Source organism: Stenella coeruleoalba, assembly GCF_951394435.1.
Source record: "Stenella coeruleoalba genome assembly, chromosome: 18".
In the NCBI taxonomy this organism is placed as follows: Eukaryota; Metazoa; Chordata; class Mammalia; order Artiodactyla; family Delphinidae; genus Stenella; species Stenella coeruleoalba.
In genome coordinates, this window is record NC_137164.1 from 18,472,351 (window position 1) to 18,489,090 (window position 16,740).

At 42.0% G+C, this 16,740-nt stretch overlaps 1 protein-coding gene across 3 annotated transcripts in view; it reads right to left on the minus strand.

The window, feature by feature from the left end:
- The window catches only part of LOC307176923 (uncharacterized protein), a 121,507-nt gene that overhangs the window by 39,965 nt on the left and 64,802 nt on the right, over nt 1-16,740 (minus strand). For all 3 annotated transcript variants that reach the window (XR_013824949.1, XR_013824950.1, XR_013824951.1), the window contains one exon: nt 8,836-8,987. The gene's annotated coding sequence lies outside the window, so the exon portion shown is untranslated. The remainder of the gene's footprint in view (nt 1-8,835; nt 8,988-16,740) is intronic.

The window sequence follows — 16,740 nt, forward strand, 5'->3', positions numbered from 1 at the left end:
AAATTTGTTTAACTTGGTTTAATCCAGAGTTTAATAAACATATTTGGCCATGAACCACCCCTAGATGCTTAATTTTTTCCTGAATAATATCTGTCACTATCACATAAAACTAGTGTGTTCTATAAAACACATTTAGGAAACGCAGATCTAACCCATGACCTGACCTTAACTGACACTGTTTCCTAGACCACTGAGCAGCTCAGCCACAGATACACAGAATCTAACTCTACACTGGATGGAAAAATGTTGGAATTTGTTTATCTTGCTTGGTTATTGGATGTTAGCCCAGTCAGTAGTAAACAGGAAATGTTTTTATTTGAGAATATACCAAGAACTCCAGAGACAAAGGAAATACACACCCCAAATAAAATCCTTACGCAACAAACCATGAACACATAACTAAACCCTTCCTTCCCATAACTCCCTTTTGCAGGAGTTTTTTGCTTACTTTTGCTTACTAATAGAGAATCTAGTCTTTACTGGTAAGAAAACCTGGTTTCTCTTCTGTTTAATCTCAGCCTGGTTTAGTAGGAAGAGTATAGGTTCTAGAGTCAAACAGAGCTAGATTTGAATCCCACTTACTGTCTTTGTGATTTTGGAAAAAGTTATTTATTCAAACTGAGCCTTAATTACCTTTTTTATAAAGTGGGAACAAAAATACCTCATTATGTTTGCAGGGATTAAGTGAGATAATGCCAGCAAAGCCCCAAGCAAAGCACCTAGCACATAGTAGCAGTTTAAAAAATGTAGAGTTATCTCTACTTCTCTACTCTCACCTCACCCTCCCCTTTTTAGATGTTTCTGTCTGTTTCAGATTGATCTTACCATACATTTCATTACTATAGGATGCATCCCATATTCCTTAGCCAAATCCAAGAAATTTGTTTAACATCCATTTAAAACTAATGAATATAATTTGTTCATCTTGCTGCGCAGATAATGTCTTTCTCTTCCTGATAGTTGTCATAGGATAGGAATAGTCAGTCCACCTTCTTTTGTCTAATGAAACTTTTTTTTTTTTTTTGCAGTACGCAGGCCTCTCACTGCTGTGGCCTCTCCCGTTGCAGAGCACAGGCTCCGGACGTGCAGGCTCAGCGGCCATGGCTCACGGGCCCAGCCGCTCTGCGGCATGCGGGATCCTCCCGGACCGGGGCACGAACCCGTGTCCCCTGCATCGGCAGGCGGACTCTCAACCATTGCACCACCAGGGAAGCCCCAATGAAACTTTTGAGTTCCATAACTGAGGGTGCTGTGGTGCCTTTTTACTATAATAATTGATTAATATTTGAAAAATATCAGAGACGGATATATTAACATTTTCCAACTAAATTGGGTTTTTTTCCCTTCTTTATGGGGACAGAATATTATGTCCATAATTAATTTTCATTTATTCCCCTTCAACTCTGTTTTAACAGATGAGGGCACTAAGTGACACTGAAAGTCAAAACTACACTTTTATTAACCAAAGAATTTTTCAGGAACTGAAACAGGTCAAAAGGCTAACTAATGGTTAGGAATTTGTTTGAAGTTTTGTTGGTTCGTCACATTTGTAAAAGGCAAAAGTTTTGTTTGCGGCTATCATTGAATAGCTTGTGTCAGACAAACCCTCCCCTGAGCACAATTATAAGAGCTTAATAGCATTTTTTTTTAAAACCCAGCTATTTGAAGACCTCAGAGAATGACCAAGGCAGCCAGGACTTCAAGGGCTAAAATTCCAGAGATATCCCTTGACATAAAAATCTGATAAAAAATGGAACAAGAAAGGAATGCTACAGGCCTCTCACATTCATGAGCACAGGTGCAGAAATGATAAACAAAATATTTACAAACAGAATTCAAAATACATATAAAATGAATAAATCATCATGACCAAGTTGAGTTTATTCTAGGAATGCATGGTTGTTTAACATTAGAAAAATCAATCAATGCAATTCTCTGCCTTAACAGAATAAAGGGGAAAAATTATATGATCATCTCAATAGATGCAGGGTAATTATTTGGTAAATTTCAGCTCCCAAAGGACTTGCAGAAAACTAGAAATAAAAAGGTAGTTCTTTAATTTAAAATTAAAAATGTTTTTGCAAAAACCTACGTCAAACTTTGTACTTAATGGGGAAATATTAAAAGCTTTTCTCCTGAGATCAGTAATAAGACAGAGATGTCTGCATCAGTTCTAATCAACATTCTGTTAGAGGTTCCGGGTAATGAAATAAGGCTAAAAATAAAGAAATATCAAAGATGTAACTGAAAGTGGGGTCTAGCTGCTCACTGCTCAAAAGCCAATAACGAGGCAAAGTTGGTGGAAAGGAAAGTTTGCTTTACTTTGGAGGCTGGCACCTGTGGGGGGGAGGGGGAGCAGGGAGAGGAGGGCAGGCCCTTGTCCAAAGGCCTGCTCCTACCCTCTGACAAGCAGGGGGCAAGAGCTTTTATAGACGGAGGGAGGGGGCTAACATGCAGAAACAGCACCGTCAGCTCTGACAGTCATTTTGAAATTGGTCATCGGTGTTCTGACCATCATCTTGATTGTTCTAGGTACAGTTAATCTTCAGTTCCAGGGTCCGTTTGTTCCCATTTCCTTGAGGCCAAATCTCGCAATCGTGGCAGCTTATGTCATGGCTATAGTCTAGTCATCATGTAGTTAACTTCTTCCACATGACGGGGGTTTCAGTATCTACAACAGCTCACGGGATATGGCTCAGAGTATTATCTATAGCCCTTGAGGAGGAACTAAAGGTCCTTAACTATGCTTAATGACTAAACTATTATTATTTGGTCTCCTTTGACTGTTTTCCTTTGTTTCTGCATTTTCTCACTTCTCTGATCAAACTTATTCTTTGGCTGAAGTTTTTCTACAGACGAAAGGCAGGCTGAGGACATGGTGTGGGCGTGGGGTTGGGCAAGGACCATAGGGTCCTGCTCCATTTCAAAGACTTGAAAGGAAAACATAAACCATCATAATTTGCAGACAATATAATTGAGTGCATTGAAAAACCATAAAAATAAACTATTAAAATTAAAAGGTGAATTTAACAAGGTCTCTAGATACAAGGTCAATATACAAAATTCAACTGTATATCTAAACACTAGAAACAAACAATTAGAAATAAAAAAATTAATGATATTTATATTAGCATAAAACATTAAATACTTATTAAAATATGTGTAACATCTCTACAAGTGAAACCACAAAACAGTAGGGAGAGAAATCAAAGAAGACTTAAATAATGGAGGAATATACCATACTCATGGATTGGAAGACTCAATATTGAAAAGTTGTCAATTCTCCCCAAATTGATCTATAAACTTAATGCAATTTCAATCAAAACTCCACAGGGTTTGTGTGTGGGTATGTGTGTGTGCATATGTATGTAAATTGACAGGTTGCTTCTAAGTTTTACATGGAACAACTAAGGACCAAGAATAATCAAGACAACCTTGAAGAATCAAGTTGGAAAGTTACCCCAGTGGATATCAAGACTTACACAACGCGGGACTTCCCTGGTGTCGCAGTAGTTAAGAATCTGCCTGCCAATGCAGGGGATGTGGGTTTGATCCCTGGTCCAGGAAGATCCCACATGCTGCAGAGCAACTAAGCCAGTGCACCACAACTAGTGAGTCCTCATGCCACAACTACTGAAGCCTGCACACCTAGAGCCCGTGCTCTGCAACAAGAGAGGAAGCCACCGCAATGAGAAGCACATGCACTGCAACGAAGAGTAGCCCCCGCTCACCGCAACTAGTGAAAGCCCGTGCGCAGCAACGAAGACTCAACGCAGCCAAAAATAAGTAAATAAAATAAATGTATTAAAAAAAAAGACATACAACGCTACAGTAATTATGATAGTGTGGTGTTATGCAAGGAGAGACAAAGATTAAAGGAAAAAAATAGAGTTCAGAAATAGTAAAACACCTATTATGTCATTTGATTCATGACAAAGATTACTACTGAAAAGCAGTGAAAAAAGTATAGTCTTTTCAGTAAATAATACTAAGTCAATTGGATATCTAATTAGAAAAAATATTGATTTCTACTTTGCACCATTCATTACACCAATTCCAAGTTGACTGTGGACTTAAATGTGAAGATAATATAGGAATGTAACATTGGAATGTGCAAAGATATCTTTCATGGGATACCAAAAGCATTAAGTATAAAGAAAAAAATGGATAAACTGGACTTATTAAAGTTAAGAACTTTATCAAAAAAGATGAGAGTGGAAAAGCAAGCCTCAAAAAGGGATATTTATAATACATATATCTGATATATCTGGATATCAGATATATATGTATATGTAATAACTCGTATAAATCAGTAAGAAAAGATATTACTCACTCTTCCTTCCCCAACAATGGACAAAAATTTTCACTAGGCATTTCACCAAAGAGGATGTCCAAATGGTCAACAGACATATGAAAATGTGCCAAATATCATTAGTTATGAGGTAAATGCACATTAAAGTCATGGTAAGAAAGCACTTCCCATGTACCTTTTCTTAGGAATTTACTAGAGGAAACGTTCTGCTGAAGTTGGAGATTAAACCAAGAAAGAGGAAGATGTAGTATCCAGAAAACCAAAGATCGAACACAGGAGGCAGGTGCAGGGTGTTTCCCAGAGAATGGTCAATGGAGAGCATAGCGGAGACCAGTGTAGGTCTTGAGAACAGCTGGTCCAGACTGAAGCAGATCAGAAGGTTCTAGGAGATCTGTCTTCAAGAAGATGAAATTTGTTCCACACCTACAGGAGTTTTAAAATATAAGATAGGGACTTCCCGGGTGGAGCAGTGGTTAAGAATCCACCTGCCAATGAAGGGGACACAGGTTCGAGCCCTGGTCTGGGAAGATCCCACATGCTGCGGAGCAACTAAGCCTGTACACCACGACTACTGAGCCTGCACTCTAGAGCCCGTGAGCCACAACTACTGAGCCAGTTAGCCACAACTACTGAGCCCACGTGCCACAAATACTGAAGCCCCTGTGCCTAGAGCCTGTGCTCTGCAACAAGAGAAGCCACCGCAATGAGAAGCCTGTGCACCGCAATGAAGGGTAGCCCCCGCTAGCCGCAACTAGAGAAGGCCCATGTGCAGCAACAAAGACGCAATGCAGCCAAAATAAATAAATAAACAAACAAACAAATAAATATATTATATATATATATATATATAAGATAGATACAACTCTAGGGAGTTCGGGTTGGATTTGTGATTATTCATAGAAAATTAGGCAAAATAAAACATGATAATTATTAACTTCAGAGAAAAGAAAACAGAAAGGAAAAGTAATCATAGTATGCTTCATATTGTGAATAATATTTATGTCATCAAATTAATACTGATTACCAATCTAAACAAAATTATGATACAACTACACAGGGAGAAGAGAGGGTTGAGAAATGTGTGTTTTGTGTTTTAGGCTATACCTGAAGCTGAAACAATAAAATATTTAGAGATATTGAAGTAAATACGTTAAAAACATTTTTTGAAGTAGCTGCCTTTAGGCAGTAGGAAAAGGAGGGCCGGTGAGAACGACTGTTTTTCATAACAAGTCTTATGGAGCAATTTGACTGCAATGATATGCATGTTAAATTACGATAAAAATGGAAACAACAACAAAAAAGAAAACTATGAAGAGACTTGAATTTTCTGTGATCTTGGACAAGTAACTTCTCTGGACATGATTTGTAAAATAAAGGGATAAGTAACCATTCTGGATGATCTCCGGCCCAATAAATTTAAGTGTTAAGCTGCTTAGTTCTAACTTTACAGCTCGTAAGATCCCAGGAAATGATGTCAAATTTTAGAGTTGGAAGGGCTAATGGTGTCAAGTGGTTATATCCCTCAGTTCCAAAGAGGAAATCCAGAGGGGCTTCCCTGGCGGTCCAGTGATTGAGACTCTGCACTTCCAATTCCGGGGGTGTGGGTTCTATCCCTGGTTGGGGAACTAAGATCCTGCATGCCGCGCAGAGCAGCCAAAAAAATAACCAGAGGAAAACCAGAGAAGCCAAGTGATCTGTTTACGGGCACCCTCTCCTTAGTGGCTGAGAACACACTGCGACACGAGTATCCAGCTCTTGATCCAAATACTCTTTTTATTTACCCCAATGCCAGTGAGGGAGGGCTTTGTGAACGAGATAGACAAAAACCACATAGAACAGTGAAAAAAAAACAAACCAAACAATTCTTAGAATATTATCTCCTGTGGTTAAGCAGGAAAAGTCGTTTGATTGAACCTCTCCCATCGACCCCGCTCACCTCCTTCTTGATAGAGTTGTATGCCTAACTCTAACTGCAGCAAAGGGCAAGGGCAAGAAAAGCCCATTTCTAATACAGAGATGAATCCATCTTCCCAATACAGAGATTACACCAGAACCAATTTTATTGTGTCTCACCAAACCTTCCTGAGGCCATTAGTAATTTTCCAGACTTCTGTCCCACACTGAGTCTGCGGCTGAATCAATGCTGGGGTTATTACAGAGACGCAGAGTGAGCCCATAAAGCACGAGATGGTCTGCAAACAGTGTTACGGGTGACATTCTGCCTAGAGCACACTCTGTATGCTGCGAACCTTTTCCCTTCCCCCAGTCAATTTGCTGTGCTCGCCTGCATGCAAATACAAGAGGGACATCTAAGAGCAGTTACTAAGGAGACAAAACAGGTGCTTTGCATGAGTCATCCTCTTTGGAGGGAATCTGGGTAAATTTTCTATGGTGGAAGCTTCGGTGGTGATTAATTCACTTTTGACATCCATTTCAATGCACAAGGGCTGAAGAATTAATTTCAAATGAAACCTTTTTTCCACAACACTGGCAGGTGAAAGCAGCAAATGATTCACTGTGGTCTGGTCTGGGGTTTCAGGAGAATCCCTGTGCTCTTCTTAGGGAAGGAGTGAGAGAGGCAGAAGCTTCTGGATGAATAGGTGGCTCTGCCTCGGGGCTGAGGAAAAGCGTGGGTGACAAATCAGTCATTTGGCTCAGTGGAAAGAGCTGGAAAAAGGATCGGATGTTAAAATGCTCCTAACTTGTGCTAAATCCTACAGAACAACCAGTCCCATTCAGGCAGTCAACCCTGACACTTCAGATAAAGGATTTGGGGTTGTGGGGAGGAAACAAGAGGGAACACAGTTTAGATTTGACTTTCATCCCGGGAGGCAGCAGCTTGATGGAAACATCGTGGGTTTAGCAATCACACCAGTGATGACTGCCATCTCAGGAATGCCACCTGATGGGTCTGGGTCCTTAACCTTTCTGAGCATCGGTAATATGGGAACAATGCCTATGTCACAGGTTATTGTGAGGACTTACACATAGCAAGCTCCTAAGAAATTTCGGCCTTCCCTTCCCTTCCCCTATGAGTTATAAACACAAGTTTAGTTAAAATCATAGAAACCCAGGGCTAGAAAGGGGCGTTTGGCCACTTGGAATGCTTGAAGAAATTCTAAAGCCCCTGAAAGAAGTCCAAAGGTTCTGCTCAAACACCTCTAGTAAGAGGGACTTTCCACCTCTAGAAGGAAGTTCTCTTATCTTCTGATAATTATTTTGAAAGTCCTTTACCTATATATCTTAGTTTGAGCTCCTAGGACCACAGAGAATAAACTAGTCTAATCACTTCCACAGGAAACACAATACTTATTTTCTTCTGATGCAATATGTTCCTAACATGATATGCAACTTTCTCCCATCATTATGATCACTGTTTCTCCAAGAGTTTGTAGCAGAAAACTGTGATCTAGCCACCAAAATCCATTCTCCCTTCCCTTTGTTACTATAGAATTATAGTTGGGTAGATGGGGTGTCCAGCTGAGCTACCTTTCCCAGCCTGCCATGCAGTGAAGTATGGGCACACTGGGTGACAGTGAATGTGAGCAGAAAAGATGAGTGCCAATTCTTGGCCAGCACCTCAAGACAGCGGATACTTCTTCTGCATGTCCTTCCTCTACTCCTTCAACTGTAACCTGGTCCTAACGGTGACCCTGTTTCAACTCTGTAGTAGATGATAATACCCTGGTGGATGATGAAGCAATGATGGTGAAAGGAACTTGGTTCCCTGAATGACCACATGCAACAGAGCCACTTACCATCTTAGAACACTTACCTGGGACTGTTACATAGGAGAGAAACGAGCTTCTTTGTTCTTTAAGCCACTGAATCCATAGATCTCATTGTATCAGTGCCTAGACATACCCTAACTAAAACGGGTCCTCTTCAAGTGCTCCTGAGAAATGGGTGCCATAATCAGGTCGTGACGTGGTTTCACTAGAGCAGAACACTTATCTCTCTTTGGCCAGATACTATCATATTTTATAAATGGAATCTGACTAATTATTCTTGTGTAGTCACATCATATTGGCTGTCAAATAAGCTAAAACGTTAAAACTCTTTTTTCCTGTGTTGTTGTTAAACCACATCTCCTCCAACCTATACTCGTGGAATTGGTTTTTGAATGCAAAGGAAAGTCCTTGTATTTATCATCCTTATTAAACCTCAACTCGACCGACAGAACCCATCATTCTAGTTTGCCGAGAGCCTATTGTCTTCCGGTTTGTCATCCACTGTCCTGGTTGCTCCTCTCAACTTCCAGCGATCCGTATTTTTGAGCATCATGTCAGCTATAGCCTTTGTTTAGCTTAATTTCATCTTTTGATGCTTGCGTTAAGGAATAAAATACCTTATATATTTTTTTCTGCTAAAATGGACCCAGAGTCTTCTGTCTGCAGCTTAACAGTAGGATTATGACCCCCTAGAGTGCAAGTAATATTTACAGGGTTGCCCCTGATATTGGTGCATTGCAAGAAACCGTGCAAAAATGTCAGTGAGCATCACTATGCTGGGAATGTACTCACCCCAGAGCCTCTCTTCCCTGTTCGGCAGCAGGTGTCAAAACCATATTCACCCACAGCAGTGTAGTGCTTGTCTCTAAACAGAAAAAAGGTCCAGCTCTTCTGCTTCTTGGCAAATGAGTTCCCTTTGTTCCTTCTCATTTGTAGACATACATCTGTAGACAAAAACGTATTAAAAATGTGTTACCGTTTGAATGATCTGTCATCTGTAAATGGACACACTAATGTAGCAGACTAATTAAAAATTAACGACACAGCTAAAACCAAGTTTTAGCTTCTAGTAACTGTTTAGAGTACAGTTACTGAATAAAAATGTTGGATTCTGATTAATTTAGTAGAAATGAGGGGGCTGACAATACTTGCTAGGTAGAGCTGGAATTAGCATTTCAAATTACCTTACATTTCTGTATGTTTCTGTTGCCAAACATAATGCCAGTGCTGCCTGAACATTGGGTGGGAGGGCGGAGTCTTGGACTGGGACTCGTTCAGAGGCCCCTGCTGTGCTCTGTGCTTCTGCAGAATCCCTGCCTTCTCTTGAGCTCTACCATCCCCTCTTGAATTCCCAGGCTTACTAGGAAAATTGCCAGCTGGATGTGCCCAGTACTCCAATTCTATGCCAACTTAAGCTAGTGGCCTTTAGAAGGCAGATGTGATACATATTTACAGGATCAAAAACATACCAAGCTATCAAGGACACGGTAACCTGTGTTTTGAGTCCTGTTCGGAGTGAACTCAGCATCACACAAATTTTAGGAGTAGAATGAACTCCAGAGATCCTGGAGGGATTTGGTGTGTTCCCACAAACTGAGAACCTTATCAACCATGCCTGGTCCATAGAGCCTGACCTCTGACACCAGCTGTCATCTGTTAGAGTCTTCTAGCTTCTCTGCCTTACTTGGCCTCAGAGAAAAACATTTAAAAGTTTATGCATGATAAATACTTGGGAAGCTCTTTCCATCTTAGGGCTTCTCCCACATTTATCTGCATAGCTTCTTTATGTGCTTTATTTTGTAGTCTGAATAAAATTGCATGGAAAATAGGAACTACCTGTGGTTTCCATTGAAGCCGTGTCTTTTCTCATTAGTCCACCTTTTCTCTGTCTTGTTTCCCCACCCGGTTGCTACACACTTCTCTGTAGACAGGGCAAAACCACCACAGTTCCTTGCCAGCCCGAAGAAAAACATTTCATCTTTAAAAGTTTTTCCATTGGACGATGTACATATCCAAGATATAATCTGGGCTTCCTCCTATGTTCTCTATCTTAGTGAATGGCACTATTATGAGTTTTTAGCTCAGAGATGATTTCCTTAGCCGTGTCCAGTCTACCAATAAGACCATCAAAGGCATTCTTCATTTCTGTTACAGTGTTTTTTATCTCTAGCATTTCTTTTTGGTTCTTTCATAGGATTTCCATTTCTCTGCTTACATTGCCCATCTGTTCTTGCGTACTGTCCACTTTATCCATCAGAGCCCTCAGCATATTAATCACAGTTGTTTTAAATTTCCTGTCTGATAATTCCAGCATGCCTGCCCTGTCTGGTACTGGTGCTTGCTCAGTCTGCTCAAACTGTGTTTTCCTTGTAATTTTTCCTTGATGGGTGGACGTGATGTACCAGGTAAAAGAAACTGCTGTAAATAAGCCTTTAGTGATGAGGTGGTGATGGGTGTGTGTGTGGGTGAGGTGAGGTGGGATGCTCTACAGCCCTCTGATTAGGTCTCAGAGTTTAGTGCCTGTATCTCTGAACTGTGAACTTCACACGTGTTTCTCGGTTTTCTTCTTCCCCCTTTGGTGGGACAGGATGGCTAGAGCTGTCTGGAGTTGGGTATTTCCCTTCCCCCAGGTCAGTTAGGTTCTGACAATACCCCAGCAGGTTAGGTGTGGTTAACTAGCTGCCCCTGAGGGCAGGTTTTGTTGAGAACAGAGTGCTCTGGCGTATTTCACAGCGGTTCCTTTCCTCCTCTTTCTGCTGGAAGCACAAGGGGATTGTTTTTTCTCTGATATTTATTGTGGGAACCTGATCAAGCTCCTGGAGGTAAATCTCACAATATTTGGGGCTCAGCCTGCAGTTTTTAACTCTTGGAGTTGTTCCCGCTAAGCCTCCAGCAACTCACCCATTACAGTTCAGATTTTCCTACCCCACCACTGGCTTCCATCGGCTTCTGTTCATGAGTTTCTGGTCCCAGAAGTTGAACTCCCTGTATTCTCCTGTCTGTCTCTCTAATCTTGGGGCAGTAGTTCGCCCTGTGTCCCCCTCTCTCAAAAGGATCCAAGAAGAGTTGTTAATTGTTCATTCTGTTCAGCTTGTTATTTTTGGTTAGGACAGAGTGGGAACTCCCAAGCTCCTTACATGCAGAACTGCAAATACAGAGTCCTCCTATTGTAAGTTTTTAATGAATTTGGGATTCCATCTAGTTGTGTGATTCATAAACTAGAATCTCATCCCCACATCACCCACTGAGCCTGTTGACACTTATCTTTTAAATACCCCTTAACTCTGTTCACTTCCCCTCCTTTGTCGTCTCCACGCTGGTGCAAGGCACCAGCGCCCACTGCTCCAGCCCCCCGCACTGTGGACTTCCTGTAACCGATCCATACACTGGAGCCAGAGCTATACTTCCAGAACAAAAACCTCTGTATTACTAACCATCTTTCGAAACCCTCGTGGCCGAACAACAGCAAGGCCTTGCCAATGGAAAGCCCCTAAATGGACACAGAGAATTCCCAGGTTCTGCAACAAGGATGCAGAAAAGTTTAAAACATAGTCCAGCAAGAATTTCATCACTCAAGCCTGGGAATTCAGGCAGGGTACTGTGGACTTCTGAGTGGGCAGAATTGTTGCCTTACACAAATAAATACCGGAAACCCCATAGTTCAGGGCCTTTCACGCTTAAAGGATTGGCCTCTCTGATAGGCTGCTGGCCACAGCGGACACCCTAAGATGCATGAGAAGCAGAGGGGGGGACCCCGGAGGTGTCCTTTGTCCATGTTGTTCTTATAGGCGCCATGATGCTTCAAAGAGCTTGTGAGGGAAACTGATTGGTACCCACGGGTTTCATGGTTCCCCCATCTGCAAGCCCAGCCCTCGTCTGCTCGTTCCAGGGCCAAAGAAACCTTTCAGTGATTTCTCATGGTTCTTTTGATACGGCAAACTCCTCAAGTGTGGTCCTTGGCTGGGTCTTCAGGCTCTGGTCCTGCCCTGCTTCCCCTCACTCCCTCTGTACAGACACAATGCCTTTCCAGCTCTTTGTATTCGCCACCCCTCCTACCCCAAAGCTCTTCTCCTAACCTGGGATGCTCTTTTCTGCTCTTCTCAGCTACATAACTTCCACTCATCTTTCTGATCTCAGCTCAAGCACCATGTCTTCAGAGAAGGCATTCCTGACCTGTCTAGCTAATCAAATCCCATCAGTGTAGATTTTTATAGCATTTTGTGTCTTTTCCTAACATTGGTCACCATTGCAGTTTGCATATCTGTGTAATTATTTGATCAATATCTGTTGCTCCATGAAAGAAAGGACAATGGCTTGTTTTGCTTACTGTCCTCTCCCCTGTGCCTGGCCTGGTGCTTGGCCATGGGAGGCGCTCAATAAATGTAACGAGTGAATGAATGAATGTCCTTGTATTTGTCATAAACAGGAGTCATTGTGTAACTGACGTTTTCTTTTTTTTTGGATGGGGTTTGGCTGTTTTTCAGCAAGTATTTATTGAGCTTGTAAGAGGCAGAGAGTATTGTTTGTTGTTATATTTTTTTATTAGTCCCATGGTACGTGGTATGTGAATACTGTGCTGTGATTCTAAGGAAGACAAATAAGGTATAAAAAAGAGGCTGATCTTCTTTATGAAATACGCTAGAGTAAGGTAAGTAACCAGAGACCAACAAGCAAGGGAGGAAATCACTTCCAAAAATAACACAGAAGACAGGTTAGTGATGGAGCTCAGAGTGATGGAAGGAAAGTTATCAACTGCTTCCTCTTCCTTCAGCCACTTTGGGCATCTTTGTTAAGAATTTCTGTGTTCTAGACAAGTGCAACGTGACCTGGGGACTCACTGCAGGTAGTATGGAGTGAACATCACATAATACATCCCAGACAGCTAGTGTAAGCTGCTAAAAGTTTCTGTCTCCAGGAGAGAGAGAGAGAGAGAAGCCATTCTACAGCAGGGCCCTGGAGAGGGTCTGCATCTGCAGGCCTGTGGCCCAGAAAGAAGGGAGAAGGAGTCTCACTCCCCTTCTGCAGGCTGCACAGACATGCCCTCTTTTCACCACTCATCTGCATGGACTGCATTTCCTTTACTGAATGGTTGTGTAACAGGAAAAGTGATTCAAGGGGAATTTAAGGCAGCTGGCTTGTTTACCAAATGTTAACTTTGGTCCAAGCACCACGTCACTTGGTGTGCCGTACGTGTGACACCACGATTTCATTAGCCGCAGCAGGCACTGTGTAGATGAACCTCTTCGGGGGTGGTGGGAGGTGGGAGCTTCTGGGAAGGAGGTTTGGCTGGTACAGAAGAGCCAGAAATGAAGGCTGAGCCTGAAGCCTTCCCCGACGGGCAGTGGAGCAATAGTGAAGCAAGGACTCACTTGGTAAATATCTGATGCCTGTTGAATGGCATGTGTGTTTTACTGGAGAAATACGTGCATCTTAACAGCATTTTTGTGGAGAACATGCTGTTTTGTTGACTCTAAACCAGCAGCTCAAGAAAACACACACACACACACACACACACACACACACACACACACACACACTCTTATTTATCCCAGATGTCTACTGGAAACCCAATGTACTAAACTGGGGAGCCTATTTAATGCCTGGAAAGGTAATGTCTCATTTGGACTTGATTTACAGGGATGGTAATAGACTATCTTCACACTTCACATTCATTAAATATTTTGCAGAGTATGAAATTAATTTTTAAAATAGTTTTTAAAAATCTCAAATCATTGATGATTCAGCCCAAGATTCATACCCTTTCAAAAGATGTGGATTAAGAGGTGAAGCAAGGTAAGTGGGAGTTTGTGAGGTACCATGGAAATGTAGAGTTGTGAGAACTTTAATATCAAAAGGATCAGTCATGGGTTAAAACATTTTTTTTAATAGATTTTATTTTGTAGAGTAGTTCAGGTTCACAGCAATATTGAGCAGAAGGTACAGAGGTTTCCCATATAGCTCACACACGCACAGCCTCCCTCACTTTCAGTCAGTCATGGATTTTGAGCCACAAGAAGATGTGTAGAAAATGGTCATTTGTTGCTTTTGACTGTCCAAAATTTATGCCCTTCCATAGCATCCTGATTTCATTGGAGGGAATTGTCCTTCCCTCGCGGGTGTCATTCTGATGGCATAGAGAACACATCCCTTCCTCTAAGGAACCTGAAAGGAACCCATCCTCCCTTTCCCTGGGGGATGGCACATAATATGGGCTCAACCAATCAGACTCACTGTCTCAGGAATTGGAATCTTGAACAAGAGTTGAAAGGACATGAGAAACGGGCTGTCATCACCAGGACCCGGGCAGTGGCCAATCACCCCACCACGCTGCATGGCTGTGGCTCTCCTTGCACCTGGTCCTCTGGGTTCCCTCGGTTCCTGCCGATTTTAATGGTTCAATGCCTCCTGTTGATTTTCTGAGCCCTTATGTCCTTCCAACAAATGCCTTTGGCTTAAGATCGTCAGAGTTGGTGACTAATATACAAATGGTAAATTAGTATGAAGAAGGCTGTGGAGATGGTATGACATTAAAAAACTATCCAAGGGTGTACACACAGGAAACAGCAGGGCTGGGGAAATTCGGTATGATTTGTCTGGTTGGCTTTCCAGCCACTCCCCAAACCTGGTTCTCTTCTTTCCCATTGACGTGCCTCATCATGCTTCCACTTTGTGGGTTTGGAATGACTGTTTGCTTTTCAGTTTCCCTATGAAGTCTGTAGTACAGAGATTGATTCAGTTTCACATCTCTCTCTCCAACTTTGCAGCTTGCTTATGGTTTCCTGCTTTGCATCTATTAGATTGTTGTCTTTTTACCTCATCCTCCTGTCCAGTTCTTGACATTCTGCTTTGTTTTGGAATCAGTCTCAGGAAGAGCTTTGTGAGATGGTGTGTCAATGCCATTAGATTAACGTGAACTGCATTTTGTGTTGTGGAGGAGAAAGAACTGCGCTGGCGTATTTTGAAGTAATACAAGGAAAGCTAGCTTCTGTATGATTGCAGGGTGAAAGTGACAGGATCTCTTCTGATTTTTAAGGCAGCAGGGAAAACAAATCTGGACTGAAATAGGCAGAATGGAGCTGAAAGGCATCCTATTACCTGAGCATTAGGGCAGAGAACTAATCAATCTCAGACAACCCCGCCAGCTCACATTTTCCAGGTCATGTCTTATCACTGCGTCGTGTAACCCAGCATACTTTATAGCCTGCCTGTGGTTGCTCTGTGTTTATGTTTTGCAGAGTGTGTGCTGAAAAGCTTGAATTCAGCCCATTTTGCTGAGTTCCACACGTGTGCATTTGTCTTCTTTATGTTTTTTGCCTTGATTATTTTGCCATAGGGAATTTATTCTGACTTTAGAGTCCTGTCATAGGCAGGCTATAGTTTGTGATCTCACTTGGAATTGATACAGAATATGCAAATATGGAATGAATGATGAAGTCTTAGGTGCATCACCTTCATCCTACTTCTCCATCTGGGAAAATCGATCCACATTATTTCCACACTCAAGATACTCTCCCATGTCTTACAGGACACCCCCAAATGAACTGCTTTTTCACAGGGAGCTCATGTTTACATATGGAACATAAACAGTTCAGGAACCATGCTAACAAATTATCACTCCAGGTACTTAGAAGAATGTATTCTTTGGGAAAACCATATATTTTGGTTCAGAATTTTTAAAATTATAACCCGTAAATGATTTACAATTTTAAAAATAACTTGCAGATGGTAAAGGGAATCTGTATTTTAAAAAATTCTTCTTGGGAATTCCCTGGTGGTCCAGTGGTTAGGACTCTGTGCTCTCACTGTCGAGGGCCCTGGGTTCCATTCCCTGGTTGGGGAACTAAGATCCCACAAGCTGCCAAAAAAAAAAAAAAAAAACTTCTCAAACCTAAAAATTTCCTCTAATCTCTTGTTAACTGTGGCAAAACCTGGGTAACTTTTCACTAAAATTCACATTCTCTTCTTCCTTGGCTACATTTCTTAGCCCCTTTGCATCTACATGGGGCTGTATGACTAGTGGCATTTGAAGAAAGTGATGGTGTCACCCCCCTGACCAGGCAGTTAAGAGTTGGGGTACTTCTGCCGTGCAGTCTTTTCTTTAACAGCAGGCTAATTGCAGAGGATCCAGTGATGAACTTCAGAGCTCTCCTAAGATGGCAGAAGCACTAACTCAAAGGAGCCTGGGTCCCTGAATGATTGTGTGGAACAGAGCTCCCTGCTGGCACTTATTGGAGTGTGAATATGAACAGTAAAAACATCTATTGTGTTAAGCCGCTAAGATTTTGAGGTCATTACTGCAGTTAATCTGCCTTGATTAAGACACTGGATAAGCATTAGTTCCTGCTCAGAAGAATGATTGTGAATACTGATTAACTGGCTGACAATTCCAGGCATCCTTAAAGATTTCAGGGTTTTTTTTTTTTTTTTTTTTCTCTCTCTTTCTTTTGTTTTATCCTGTAACAAAGACTACAAGTCAATGTGTCAGTGTTCAAGACTTCATGGAAGGGCTTCCCTGGTGGCGCAGTGGTTGAGAATCTGCCTGCCAATGCAGGGGACAGGGGTTCGAGCCATGGTCTGGGAAGATCCCACATGCCGCGGAGCAACTGGGCCCATGAGCCACAATTACAGAGCCTGCGCGTGCAATGAAGAGGGGCCCCTGCTTGCCACAACTAGAGAAAGCCCTTGCACAGAAACGAA